At 42.4% G+C, this 15,383-nt stretch overlaps 1 protein-coding gene and 1 pseudogene across 1 annotated transcript in view; one reads left to right on the forward strand and one right to left on the reverse strand.

Moving 5' to 3' along the window:
- LOC139275231 (F-box-like/WD repeat-containing protein TBL1X) overlaps positions 1 to 15,383 on the reverse strand; it is a 346,548-nt gene that overhangs the window by 289,152 nt on the left and 42,013 nt on the right. The gene's annotated exons all lie outside the window — the stretch shown is intronic.
- LOC139275365 (U2 spliceosomal RNA) lies at positions 1,867 to 2,068 on the forward strand (annotated as a pseudogene).

Consider the following 15,383-nt stretch of genomic DNA (forward strand, 5'->3'; position numbering starts at 1 on the left):
AGCTGATAAAAAGCAAATTTAGGATTGATGTCAGGAGCATTAACACATGAAATGGACTTCCGGCAAAACTCACCGAATCATTTAGGGAATAGTTGAATGCTGTCCTGTGGGACCTTAGGGTCTTTCTGCATGTCAAATGGCCTTTATCATCAGTACCTACTTTGTGAACTTCTAATGATTTCTGGTGATTTGGTGTTGCTAGATTGACTGCAAGCTATCAACATCACAGTGATTTGAACCTCACAATGACCTTAACCTGCACCTATTGCTCTGCTTTCACAAAACAAAAGTGATTTCTTTTAACATTTCCTTTCCCTCCAGTTTTTTCTTCACCCCACCTCTCCAAAAAGGTGATGAGTCAAGCTGGGCTGAGTTCCACAGGTCCCAGCAGCCCTCTGGTACCTTGTCCAACTTGCCATTCAAGTGTGAGCCTGGACTGTGGCTATAAAAGAATGCATTGAAGGAGAAAAGGCCAGTCAGCACATCAAGTCTAATCTTTTCATTCTATCCAAAACTTTTAATCTCCTGAAGACAGCTCTGCAAAGTTTTTCCCAAACCCCTGCAAAGACAAATAAAGCAAAAGTCTGAAATATCTATCTAAATTTACATCTTCCATTGGTCATATTGGCTTCTTCAGTATTGCTCCAAAAGTTTGAAAACCATCATGCTCCATGTAGGAGTCAATCAGTACTTTTCCTTTTTACTCTCAAATTCAGGTACTGATTCTTTTTAACATATGGACTGCTTTAGCCACATGTCACTACTCTGTAGGGGGGAAATTCTACTAACCACAACGTCTTGTTTGACACTTCTAAATTTGATATTCATAATATATCCCCTAGCTCCGCACAGTCCAAGTTGAACAGCCTATTTGCGTCTAAACCATTCCTCTCAGCATTTCAAATAATTGAAACCACAACCCTTCTCAACCTTATTTTCTATTCAACTATTGGTGTCCTAACCAAGTTGCACTCAATCCTCACCTTTCTCTCTCTCTCACACACACACACACACACACACACGTTTCCAACAGATTGGACAGACAATGGGAAGCAACAGGCTGGGCAATTTACCCAGTCAGAGCCCAGGGAGAGCGAGGTCAACTGCCATGACGGTTAATGATGACTTTTTTAGCATGTGCCATAGATTGATTCTGTAACTTGCATGCTTTTGTGTGATTGAGAACCATACCGTGCAGTGTATTTATCAGCTGAACCAGCAGGGGAATATAACACACACTGTTAGACATACATTTATTCATTTGAAAATACTTAAGTTGTAGAAAGTAATATTCTTCATGTGTTACAAACAGCTGCAGGCAAGTAAAAAAAAAAAATCGCACAAGAGTGATACTGTTTGGGAATTCTTTGGATGCAAGTATAACAAGTCCCACCTTCGGTAAATTCACTTGCACAGTGTGACTTGGCAATTCCCTGCCAGTAACTATGTGTAGCAGATTTTACTACAGCTAACTGCATCTGATTATCTCAGTTATACTACATGTTTCGTACTACATAGAAGCAATCTAAAACTGCAGTACAATGAGTATAACTTTCCCAAATTGTGAAGTACTGGAACAGACAATAGCATCAAAAAAAGGTGCCATGTGGCTCGGGCCAGATACTGATGCAGCAAGTTTGGTTTCTGAATTGTAAGTCTGATAATACTGTCCCTAACGTGCAAGTTATACTGTGGCTGCACCTAGAGTCTATTGCAGATAATAAACATAAAAAGCAAGTATGACCAAAGAATTAGAATGCGAATACACAGCAACTCAAAAGTGTACACAACAGAATAGCTGAGCCACAATCACAGGAGTATGGGTGCTGCTTAAACCCCACTATATGTTTTTTAGTACTAATGGAGAGTGCTTCTCGGCCTTTTGGCTAAGATCATGCATAACTGACCTGACAGGGGAGTAACCATGACCCCAACGTGGTTCTTCCTGGATCAGGAAGGTGATCCTCCTATGCTTTTTGGAAATAGGAGGTGGGTGGGGTGGTTTGACCCATCCACCTCCATGGCACAAACCTGGTATTGCAGTACTTCCAGGAACGGTGCTTGGGCTCTAGGCCTTTTGGCTAAGAGCATTGGCGCAGGGTGATCCTTGATGTGTGCATTTGTGATCTGGCGTTTGTGATCTGACAAAGAATTGGAAAGATTGGCAACGAATTTTTTTTTAAAATGGAGTGTGAATGTCACCAATTTTTGTATTGTAGGATTATTTAACAGAACCCAGTTCCACTATAATAATAAAGCAAATGCTGGAAATCTCAGTGGTTCAGGCAGCATCTGTGGAGAGAAGCAGAGTTTGTCTCAGAAAAAAGGAATAACTGGAGCAGTTGGCTTATTAACGCAGCGAACATGGAACTTCAATTATTGCAGATATATATAAATTCAGTCCAATCCAATGTTGGACTTGTAAAGTAAATGAGACAAATTCTGTAGTTTGGAAATGAACCAGACTCTTCAGTCTGAAGATGTGAATTGATCCAAAAAGAACAGACTCAACAATAAACCTTATGTACCAAAAAACGGTTACTGATTCCCCGACAACTCTTCCTGTGATCAGTTCTTTCATCTACATGCTTTGGCCAATGTTCAGAGACTAACAGAAGACATTGCAAGCAAAATAAAAAGCAAACAAAAACTGGGGGAAAATTAGCGATTGGAGCAGTAGTGGCATTAGCCCAACCTACTGGACGTGAACTCCCCATGTATAAATGAGCACGGTACACGAATCAAAAAGCAGGAACAAACTAGACATGTGTGTACTTTGACTACAATGTCCATGCTAAACAGGTAATGGAGTAATTTGTGTTGCATCGAGCATCTCCCCGAGGAAATAAAGAAATGAATCAAAATATAATCTACAAAAGCTGGTATCAAGCAGCCTTGAAGTGAGACCGGAAGGATTACTAAACCAATTCAGTCACAATGCCATTCATTGCTGCTATTTAAATTGTGTCTCCTCAGCTCATTGTGTGGTGATGGTCGACAAATAATGAGGTAATGAGTCATTCCATCCATGTTGCTGTAAATATAGTGCATAGATCCCCCTGGGTGAGTGATAATAGACTTACTGGCAGTAATATGGATAGGAAATACACTATTACCCAAAGTCACAACCTTTCCTGCCTCTTTCCCCTCCCCCGTTCTTAAATTTAAGACGAGTGTGTACACATCTTCTCGGCAGACTTTACACACAATTGTATTCTATTCCACGGTCGCTGATATTGTGACTGGGAACGATGTCCTGAACAAGAAGTTACCCCACATTATTTATTTTTAAACTTAACACATACTTTCCCCCCCGCCCCCCAGATTGCTTTTTGGGCATATGGCTACAATAATGTTCCTATAAACTATGAAGCATCAGAAGTGGTGTGTTCGAAGTTAGTTTCTGCACACTTTTATAGTAACTGAACAGCAGTGGTAGAAACATGGGAACAGTACCCACTTTTCTGGTTAGGGAACGGTACAGAGAATAATGGGAGAGAAGGTGGGGAGAGAAATAATAATTGAAAAACAAGAACAGAAACAACTGCCCAGATCCTGTCCCCCCAAAAATCTAATTTGTCTATTAACCCTATCCTCACCAACCTTCATTAACTCCCCATCCCTCAGCTCATTAACTTCAAAATACTCATTTTTGTCTCCAAATCCCGTCATGGCCTCCCTTTCCCCATGTCAGTCACTTCCATTCTTTCATCTTTGGTACTGTGCGTTTCCCCGTCCCTCTGTTCTACCATCGGAGACAGCACCTTCAGACATCTAGCTCCCACACACTACAGCTCTCGACTCAAATCCTTCAACCTTACTTCATCCTTCCCCACCTTCAAAAATTTCCATAAAACCTTCCTATATAACTGCACTTTCCTTTGCTGCTCCTGATCCCTCCATTCACGTTTTTGTCCCTGCCACCGAATCAGCTCTCATCTCATTCACAAATGACATCCTTTGTGACTGTGACAAAGGAAAACTATCCCTCCTCGTCCTTCTTGACTTGTCTTCAGCCTTTGACACGGTTGACTATTCCATCCTTCTCCAATGCTTCTCCACCGACATCCAGCTGGGTGGGACTGCACTCGCCTGATTCCATTCTTAACTATCTCATTGTAGCCAGAGAATCACCTGCAATATCTTCTCTTCCCACTCCAACATCGTTGCCTCTGATGAACCCAAGGATCTGTCCTTGGCCCCTTCTTATTTCTCATCTAATTGCTGCCCCTTGGCGACATCATCAGAAAATACGGAGTCAGTTTCCACATGTACGCTGATGACACCGAGCTCTACCTCATCACCACCTCTCTCAACCCCTCCACGGTCTCTGAATTGTCAGACTGCTTGTCTGACACACAGTTCTGGATGAGCAAAAAGATTCAATTGAATATTGGGAAGACCGAAGTCATTGTTTTCGGTCACCGCTACAAACTCCATTCCCTAGCCACTGATTCCATTCCTCTCCCCAACTCCTGAGGCTAAACCAAACGGTTCACAACCTTGGTGTCATATTTGACCCCGTAATTAGCTTTCGACTACATATCCGCAGCATAACTAAGACTGCCTATTTCCACCTCCGTAACATCGGCCGTTTCCGCCCTTGCCTCAGCTCATCCACTGCTGAAACCCTCATCTTTGTTACCTCTAGACTTGACTATTCCAATGCACTCCTGGCTGGCCTCCTACATTCTACCCTACGCAAACTTGAGGTCATCCAAAACTCTGCTGCCTGTGTCCTAACTCGCACCAAGTCCCATTCACCCATCATCCGTGTGCTCACTGACCTACATTGGCTCCCGGTTAAGCAATGCCTCAATTTTGAAATTCTCATCCTTGTTTTCAAATCCCTCTATGTCCTTTCCCCTCCCTATCTCTAATCTTCTTCAGCCCCACAACCTCCCACCCCTGCCCCCACCCCATGAAGCGCCTTGGGACGTTTTACTACGTTAAAGGTGCTATATAAATACAAGTTGTTGTTGTTGATCAGGTCTGACCCTGAATGGCCACGAGATGAGCCATGGGATGGTTTACTACATTAAAGTCACTCTGCAAATTTAAATTGTTGTGATAAAAAAACATTTTATGCACTGCTTTCTTTTCATTAGCTGACACCGTCTTTCAGAAGTTAGGACAATTGATAGTTGAAATGTCTGAAGGAATGTCAGGAAGAGGTCAGTATTTGAAAATATTTAAAAGGTGGTCGGTGGGAGTGCATCGATATTTGCAAAGTGTCCCCATAAGAAAAGCTTGAATACAACTGGTGGAACAGGTACGAGGGACTGAACGGCCTACTTCTGTTTCTATGTATGCTATTCGAGAATCTGAGATGGTGGAACACAGTGTTAAATAATATCAACTCATACATCATGAGATGGCACAGACAGCATCATTTAGGTATACTAAGCTGCTGTAAACTGGAAAGTTAAAAAATATACAACTAAGTATAGAAAAACTGCTGTAATTTACTTGCTTAGGAGCAGAATATATAATCACACAAAGATTATGATAATAAATAGAAGCCACGATACCAATGAAAAAGAAACTCTACTGCATCAATGGCTGCAGTCTTTTTTGGTTACATCATTTTTTTGTGAGGCTGTCCTATATTTATGTAGGTCACAGGAACATCACAATTCAAGTAAGCTGCTAAATGTTATTTATTGTAGGATAAGGTCAGCAGTCAATTGTGATGAATTATTAACATTTCTCCTTGAGAACTGATGGCAGTTCAGATCATTTACTCGATGCCTCTAAAAGACTGCGCATTGAAAAGTAGCTTTCAGATTAGCTTTACTTTTGTACAATGAAATTTTTAAATCACAATGTGAAATATTATTGTGAAAAGTATATCTATATTTATATCTGATTCTGCACTTTATTTTAAGCGTGTTCAGATATTATACAACAGCACTTTAATACATCTTAGGCACCCCGATGGTTAAATAAATTCACTGTATTGTGTGGAACTGAGCCAAGCAGGTAGTGGATGTGTATTGCATTCACTGATTTCAGCTGCAATAGTCTTGGAAATGGCACAATCCGATGCCTTGACACCCCAGATCTAGGAAAAGAAAATATTTAAAGCTGTTTTACTGCTCCAGATCACTATCGAGCAACCCCTGCTGGAAAGTGCATGGGTATGGGCAATCTATGAGGAATGAATTAGGCTTGGTTGTGATGCCCTCCTATTGTTGAATAGTTTGCCAAAGTACATTGTTCAGATATGCATAGAGAGCAGAAAGTTGAGCAAGCCAATGTCCATTTGGGCAAGCTGTGATTTTATTTCCACGAGGAAAGAATGGGTTGAAGGAGAAGGAAGTTACAGGAAAGGGGAATTACAAAAATAGATATGTCGAAATGCACGTTATTAACAAACTTTGTCGTCTTATAGCCATAGAATGGTTACAGCACAGAGGTGGCCATTCGGCCCGTCGAGCCAGTGACGACTCTCAGCTAGTCCCACTCCCCAGCCCTTTCCCCGTAGCCCTGCAATTTTTTTCCTTCAGATACTTCTCCAACTCCCTTTTGAAAGATAAAATTGAGTCAGCCTCCACCACCCTTTCAGGCAGTGCATTCCAGATCTTAACCACTCGCTGCCTTTTGCCGACCGCCTTAAATCTGTGTCCTCTGGTTCGCAACCCTTCTGCCAATGGGAACAGTTTCTCTCTCTATCTACCCTGTCCAGGCCCCTCATGATTTTGAGCACCTCTATTATATCTCCTCTCAACCTCCTCTGCTCCAAGGAGAACAACCCCAGCCTCTCCAATCTATCAACATAACTGAAGTTCCTCATCCCTGGAATCATTCTCATAAATCTTTTCTGCACCTTCTCGAAGGTCTTCATATCCTTCTTAAAGTGTGGTGCCCAGAATTGGAGGGGCCGAACCAGTGTTTTATACAGGTTCATCATAATTTCCACACTTTTGTACTCTATACCTCTATTTATGAAGCCCAGGATCCCATAAGCCTTTTTAAACTGCTTTCTCAACCTGCCCTATCACCTTCAACAATTTATGCACACATACCACAGATCTCTGTTCGCGCACCTCCATTTGGATTGTACCATTTAGATTATATGTCCTCTCCTCATTCTTTCTACCATAATGCATCACTTCACACTTTCCTGCGTTAAACTTCATCTGCCACATGTCCGCCATTTCTGAACTCTATCACTCTCCTCCTCACTGTTCACTATACTTCCTAGTTTTGTGTCATCTGCAAATTTTGAAATTGTGCTCTGTACACCCATGTCCAAGTCAGTCATTAATATATATCACAAAAAGCAGTGGTCCTAGTACCGACCACTGGGGAACACCTTCCTCTAGTCCGAAAAACAACTGTTCACCACTACTCTCTGTTTCCTGTCACTTAGCCAATTTTGTAGCCAGGCTGTCCCTTTTCCATGGGCTTCAATTTTGCTAGCAAGCCTATTATGTGGCACTTTGTCGAACGCCTTTTGAAAATCCATGTACACTAAGTGTCCACATGAACCAGTGTAGGAAGAAAAGCACACATGAACCACGCCAGCCTTTCTCAAACCATACATTTGGACAGTTGCTTCTCTCATCTTTCTTTTACTTGCTCCACATCCTCATGTTGAGTGGAACTCATCTGAATTTACAAACAGTAAGAATTAGTAAGTCTGTACCAAGGACATGCTGTAAAAATGATTGCAAAATAGCTTTACAACTAAATCTTAACCTTCATTTAAAAAAAACACAAGTGAATGTCTTCAAATTCTTCACTTTAATCATTTGAACCTTGCTCTGGTAAAGTTCCATTTATCAACTCTGCAACCTTTCCTGAACTGTGCACAGCTTTTCCACCCAGACTACGGGTGGAATTTCCCGATATCTGCACCATCTCTGCATGATTACTGCAGTCAGCTCAAGTCTGGAAATGAGCACACAAGGATAATACTAGAACCAGATGTGATGTGATTATATTCACAAGGTGTTATGTCCAACTTTATTGTGCGTCTAATCAGCTGCAGTTTTCCTCTGGTTAACGTACAAGACATTAACGATCAATTCAGCAATGTAACACCAACCCCTACCACCAGTAGCACAATGATGTGCAAACTCCTTCTAGCCATGCGCCTCATGTACTACAGGTAGGACAAGTAATTTATCATTCAGATCTACTCAGAAACTGCCATTTTCACTGCCTCTAGGACTTATAATCCAAAATTGGGGTACTCGGGCAGAAGAACAATTTGCATTTAACATAGTAAAATGCCCATGGTGTTCATTAAGCCGCATGTGAAAAAGGCATCAATTCTAGGGATTTGTTATAGGATGTCATGCCACACCAAATCACTTGCTCTAATTACAAGTTAAAGTATTAGCACAATGTAAACATGTACTGAGTCTGACATGTGCATTAGATTAGAAATTACAATCAATTATGTTATCCAACAAACCCTTAAACTCAGTCATACAAAATTCCTCTCTTCATTAGTTTAACCAAGGCAGTTAACACCTTTGTTGAAAATAGTGCAGAAATGAATCTGGTACGGGTGCATTACGTTCACACGGCAACATCACCACCAGTAATTTTTACCTTATATTCTTGCATCGTGGCATAAATTACAATACAATTTTCTACCATTTTTATTATTCCACAATGCAGGGCACACATCATAAAACATGGGAATGAAAGCATACAGCAAAAGCTTCAACTAAAAATGACCTATTTTGATGTCTGGCTTTACAGTGGTGTCAGGCTTTACACTGGCTACATACATCAGCTACATGCAGCTGGATTGTTATGTCACCTGCTACAAGTAAATACAGCAGGAAACTGTACGCAAGTAGTTAACTTATGTAATTGTATTAAATATATTAAACAGCTGTCGCTTGGTTGTTGAATTTATTTTCTTTGCTGGCCTCATTTTTTACATTTATTTTCTATTTCTCCGCTCTCTGTGTTCCAATGTGTAACAAACTTTATTCCCCAGCCAAGAGGGAAAACAGGCTGGCTGACAATCCGAGTCCCAGATCTCTGCTAATTCCACTGTGGAATGCTAGATGGGAGAGAATGGCCCACAGTGACTCACTATCCAACTGTCTCTTTCCATGCCCGACATCCACCTGGCACTAAACCCAAATAGCACAGCTGTGATTACATGTTGGGAATCACAGACACAGTACATTGTCACTATGGCATTACATGCTGGGACATACATTGGTCAGCACTCATTTTATGCTCCTTTACTTTGTGCGTCGCAGTAAACTGTCTGGTTCGCTTACGTAATTGGCATTATTCAATCCAGCAAGTTTAACTGGAATGTTTCTAAGGATGAGGAGGTGAATGGCTTAAAGTGCACATGTACTCGATATTATAATTTTACATAAAGCTGCTGCACGTTCCCATGCACAGCACTTGTACCAGAGAAGCAATTTCTTTATTAATCTAGACAATATAGAATGCATTATTTTGACATTCATTTTTCCAATTTATTGCACACCAGAGAACATCAACTCAAATGCCACAGATGCCCTGAGGCAATGGATAAATGCACCACGTGCGGAGGTACTGAGTCACAAAGCAGGAAGTTCCGAGCCTCAATCGCCAGTGTTTGCTGGGTTATCTGATGGGTAATCTACTCTGTCTGAAGTGTCCCTGAGCTAGAAATGGTGGAGGGGAAGTAGAATCAGCTAGGGTTCAAATTCCTGATCACTAATCCAAGTACATGCAGCAACAACTTGAATTTATATAGTGCCTTTAACATAGTAAAACATCCCAAAGCACTGCACAGGAGCGTAACCAAACACAATTTGACATCAAGCCACATAAGGAGATATTAGGATAGGTGACCAAGAGGAGCGTCTTAAAAGGAGCAGAGAGAGCTAGAGAAACGGAGAGGTTTAGGGAAGGAATTCCAGAGCCTGGGGCCTAGGAGGCTGAAGGCATGGCCGCCAATGATGGAGTGATTAAAATCGGGGATGCACAAGAGGCCAGAATTGGAGGAGCGCAGAGATCACGGAGGGTTGTAGGGAGGGACAAAGGATAAGTCAGGCAAGAACAAAATTAGTCTCAATTCTCCCATGATGGAATAGATTGTGGCTACTGTTGAGGTTACACATGAAGATTGCTACTTTTTTTTTTAAGCAAGCCACAGTTGCCTACATCATAACAGCCAAAGTGCTTCAAAGTTATTTATTCACAGAAGTACTTTGAGACATTTGTGAGACATACAAGAAGTTATACAAATACTTGTTATTTTCTAAAACCCATAGGCATGTATCTCAACATAAACTCTCACCTTCAGGAGGAGAGGTGAAAATTCAGGGGGTGGGGGTTGGAAGAAGCAAAACACAACGTACCCTTGTCTAAAAGATGCTAAGAGATTTTAATGCTGGCTGCAAGCAGTGTTGTGATATTGCACCAAGAATACACTGCAAATGTGGACAATCTAAAATATAACTGCAGCCAATCTGAAAAAAATGGCGCAGGACGTCTTTTAGACCAGTTATGTTCAGTTTGAAACAATGGTATGGGTATTATATTGCATCTTTTGGGGCCAGCTTGACAAAAACTCGTGGTGTGATACTGGTAGCATACTGGGGGTATAAGTTTCAGTTCTGCAAATAAAAGCTTACTCTGCTCTGACCTTTGTGCAGGAACAGATGTCTTGGTTACTCTAGTGAAGTGGAGAGGGGCAGATTCACAGCTCAGAAACCAAGCCGTCAAGGGGCATGGCACAGATGTCAGTGAATTATATCATGTCACCACAATGGTGTCCCTCTGTTGCCTGTGCAGTTCAAAGGTTGTCTGTGTTGGGAGTCAATTTTGATGTATGTTTACACAGGTCTAACACTGGATTAAAACTGTAGTGAAACACCAGAGAAGATCACACACTTTCACACTCTCGTTTCAAGAGACTATACCCTTTTTTTTTAAAAAAAAGGAAGGGGCAAGAATTTGATAATCCTGTTGAAATAGCTGCTTGCATTGAAACTGAAGTGGTGTTAACATTCCAGAAAGATTGCGACTACGGTTTCGTCGGCAGTGTCCTTATGATGTATGCTCCCTAGTATCACTAGCCAGGCTTCACATTTTGACGATATAAGAAAGGACTTTTCATCACGATTTGTACACCTCCCTCTTCCTGTCCACTATTTAAACTCAAACAGCAAAACACAACCAATGAATTTGCTGGTGGGAGCACAAGATAGGAACCAGCAAGCCAGTCAAATAATAGCGAGTATATTGCTGGCTGTAAACATAACCTTGAGATTTTAATCACAAGGTTCTCCTCTTTGTTTTCAGCAAAGGAGGAGAACCTTCTATTATGTTCTAACCTTGTGTAGTTTACGCAAGTACTTGGATTACAACCCAATAATGTTCTTCTGGACTATTCGGCACACTAACAATCCATTATTAATTACAGACTCTGACTATTGTATCAAATGTTTAAATTATTTGCTCGAAGATTCCTTTACAAAAAAACAGAAATGTCTTATTTTTGAATGTAATGCAGCACTCCCTCCCTAGATTTTTGTGCTCAAGAGTGGGACTTGAACCACAACCCACAACCTTCTGACCCAGAAGCAAGGCTGCTACCCACTGAGCCACTGCTGACTCTTAGATTAGGCAGTATCTGTGGAGAGAGGAAGCTATAGGTTTACCGTTTCAGCATTCTGACTAAAGGTCATCAACCTGAAATGTTAACCCCATCTTTCTCTCTCCACACATACTGCCCAATCTGCTGAACGTTCCAGCATTTTCTGCTTTTATTACCGATTTCTTGCATCTGCAGTATTCAGCTTTTTGTTTGCCCCAATGGTCTAATGTGTAACAGCGGCACCCAAGCAGGGTATTACAATCGTCCTCAACTCCCCTGGCCTAGATGGGAAGTGGGGAAGGGAAGAGAAATCAGCCTGGATTCTCCGTGTTGATCACTATCCAGTGACCCCTGCTGGTCATGAGGTGCAAAATAGGATCCAACTCGGCTACGATTCCTTCTACAGTCGAACATTCTGCCAACACTCACTGCCCAGACTGAAAATAAAGAATGGCCATTTTGAATGCTGAAGCACTAATCACGCCCATGAAGCCACACCCTGACAAGAGCAAGTAACTAGCAGAGAAGAGGAAGAAAACCGGCAGAAAATTAATTTCTGTTACAGATCAAGAATTAATTTTTTTTAATATTTCAAATGGTTCTCCCGATGATCCTAAATACACTATCCGGGTGTAACAGAATGAGAGGGCCCAGGAAGGTCAAGAGTGAATACCCAGTCTGTACTGAATTTAAAAATTCTTGACCAGATTGGTTGTAGGGGCACTACAATTGGCCTCAGTGCCCCAGGCTGGGGTGTTAGTGGAATATCAGTTAGCTTTTTGCTCCTGATTGCTGCACAATGACCCCAATAGAAAGTGCACGCATGAACAACACTGAGTGAGGACAGGATCAGCTGAGTGACATGGCAACACCCAGTGTCGAGGCTCCCACATGGGCATTTAGGTGAGGTTCGACGGGGCAGCCGGAACCCTTGGACATAATGCTCGTTTTCTAAACATGTTCCGGGTTGAAGTTTTATTTTCTTGTTCTTGAAAATTTGGAAAAAGTATTTAAAACATTTGATTATACAAGTAGCCAAGTGGTATTGAAGATGCCATCTTAAAAGAGATAAACGAGCTCTGGTGAAGGGTCTCCCCCATCCCTCACATTAACCTGATTTTTTTCTCTTTCCAAACCAGCATTGTATTTCCACTTTAAAAGGAGCTTTTAATCCAGCGCCTCTAATTCGGATCTTAAAAAGTACACTACTTCCCGACAGCGACGCTGCTGAAACCAGGTCCTTTAACTCAACACCAGAATCGGGGTCAAGGATTTTGCCACATGAATAAAGGAGCCAGTTTAAGCAATATAAAACGCAGGAAGCCAGTGCACAGGTGTGATTTTCACACAATCCAAACTACAGAAGCATTTAATGCAGTTGAAGTGCAATACCGTGCACTGTCAGAGGTGCTATCTTTCGGATGAGGCGTTAAACCGAGGCCCTGCCCGCTCTCTCAGGTGGAAGTTAAAAATCCTATGGCACTATTTTGAAGGAGTTATCCCCGGTGTCCTGGCCAATATTTATCCCTCAATTAACATCACAAAAGCAGATTATCTGGTCATTAGCACATTGCTGTTTGTAGGAGCTTGTTGTGTGCAAATTGGCTATGCATTTCCTACATCATAATCATAGGCAGTCCCTCAGAATCGAGGAAGACTTGCTTCCACTCAAGGGAATTCTTTGGTGGCTGAACAGTCCAATATGAGGGAGCCACAGTCTCTGTCACAAGTGGGACAGATAGTCATGAGGGAAGGGGTGGATGGGACTGGTTTGCCGCACGCTCTTTCCGCTGCCTGCGTTTGATTTCTGCACGCTCTCGGCGTTGAGACTTGAGGTGCTCAGTGCACTCTCGGATGCACTTCCTCCACTTAGGGCAGTCTTGGGCTAGGGACTCCCAGGTGTCAGTGGGGATGTCGCACTTTATCAGGGAGGCTTTGAGGGTGTCCTTGTAGCGTTTCCGCTGCCCACCTTTGGCTCCTTTGCCATGAAGGACCGCAGAGTAGAGCACTTGCTCTGGGAATCTCGTGTCTGGCATGCGAACTATGTGGCCTGCCCAGTGGAGCTTATCAAGTATGGTCAGTGCTTCAATGCTGGGGACGTTAGCCTGGATGAGAACGCGGATGTTGGTGCGCCTGTCCTCCCAGGGGATTTGTAGGATCTTGCACACCGTGGACCACTTCCCATATCTCGGGAGCCTCCTATCAACAAGAGCAGGCGTCGACGACGAGATCCAACACCGCCTCCAGTGCAGCCTCCGGCCGCCTAAGGAAAAAGTGTTTGAAGACCAGGCCCTCAAAACTGCCACAAAGCTCATGGTCTACAGGGCTGTAGTAATACCCGCCCTCCTGTATGGCTCAGAGACATGGACCATGTACGTACGGCAGACATCTCAAGTTGCTGGAGAAATATCACCAACGAAGTCTCCGCAAGATCCTGCATTTCCTACATTACAACAGTGACTATACTTCAAAAAGTACTTCACTGGCTGTAATCCATTCCCTAGCCACTGATTCCATCTCTCTCCCCAACTTCTGACTGAGGCTGAACCAGACTGTTCGCAACCTTGGCGTCATATTTGACTCTGAAATTAACTTTCAACCACATATCCGCAGCATAACTAAGAGCGCTTATTTCCACCTCCGTCACATTGCCCGTGCCTCAGCTCATCCGCTGCTCATGCCCTCATCCATGCCTTTGTTACCTGGCTGGCCTCCCACATTCTACCCTACATAAACTGAAGGTTTATCCAAAACTCGGCTGCCCGTGTCCTAACTTGCACCAAGTCTCGCTCCCATCACCCCTGTGCTTGTTGACCTACATTGACTTCCAGTTAAGCAATGCCACGATTTCAAAATTCTCATCCTTATTTTCAAATCCCTCCATAGCCTTGCCCCTCCCTATCTCTGTAATCTCCTGCAGCCCCACATCCACCTATTCTACCCTTGAGCATCCCTGATTATAAGCGCTCAACCATTGGTGGCCGTGCCTTCTGTTACCTCAGCCCTAAGCTCTGGAACTCCCTAAACCTCTCCGCCTCTTTCCTCCTTCACGGTGCTCCTTAAAATCTACCTCTTTGATCAAGTTTTTGGTCACCTGCAATAATTTCTACTTATGCGGCTCGGTATCAAATTGTTTGATCTCATAATGCTCCTGTGAAGCGCCTTGGGACCTTTCACTATGTTAAAGGCGCTATATAAATACAAGTTGTTGTAGTAAAGCACTTTGGGACATCTGATGGTCGTAAAAACGCTATATAAATGCAAGTCTTTTTAATGTAAAATTGCTTTGAAAGAATGCTCCTTTAATTCTATTTGCAAATTAGCAGTATTTTGGAGTACTGCTGATAACTAGCACAGAGTGGTAGCAGCCTCTGTCTGACCTTATATTGCAGGAAAGTGTGAAAAAAAAACACATCACTGGGTATGAACATACGAGGGGCTTACCAGTACAGTGAGGTTTTTCAAATAGATTAAAACAAGACTTTATGTTTATGGCACTGTAAAGGATACAAACACAGATATTTTAAAAACCCAGAAAATGCAAGTCAACAAAAGAGCCATTATCTCCACTCTAGACACGAGCACTGTTTTCAGATCACTCTGAATCAACCTAACTTGAAAATGAAGTGATCTGACGTTTAATGGCTGACAACACAACGAACCAGTCACATTTCAGTGAGCGTCCTTTTCATCTGAGCGCAACATGTGATGGCAATCAGTGCTGTACAATTAACAGGCTTTTGCCATGAAATTAGTCCAGCTTGTGTTGTCTCAGAATCTCGGCTTGGATACAGAAACCAGCTGCAGTGCT

This window comes from Pristiophorus japonicus, chromosome 10, assembly GCF_044704955.1.
Source record: "Pristiophorus japonicus isolate sPriJap1 chromosome 10, sPriJap1.hap1, whole genome shotgun sequence".
In the NCBI taxonomy this organism is placed as follows: Eukaryota; Metazoa; Chordata; class Chondrichthyes; family Pristiophoridae; genus Pristiophorus; species Pristiophorus japonicus.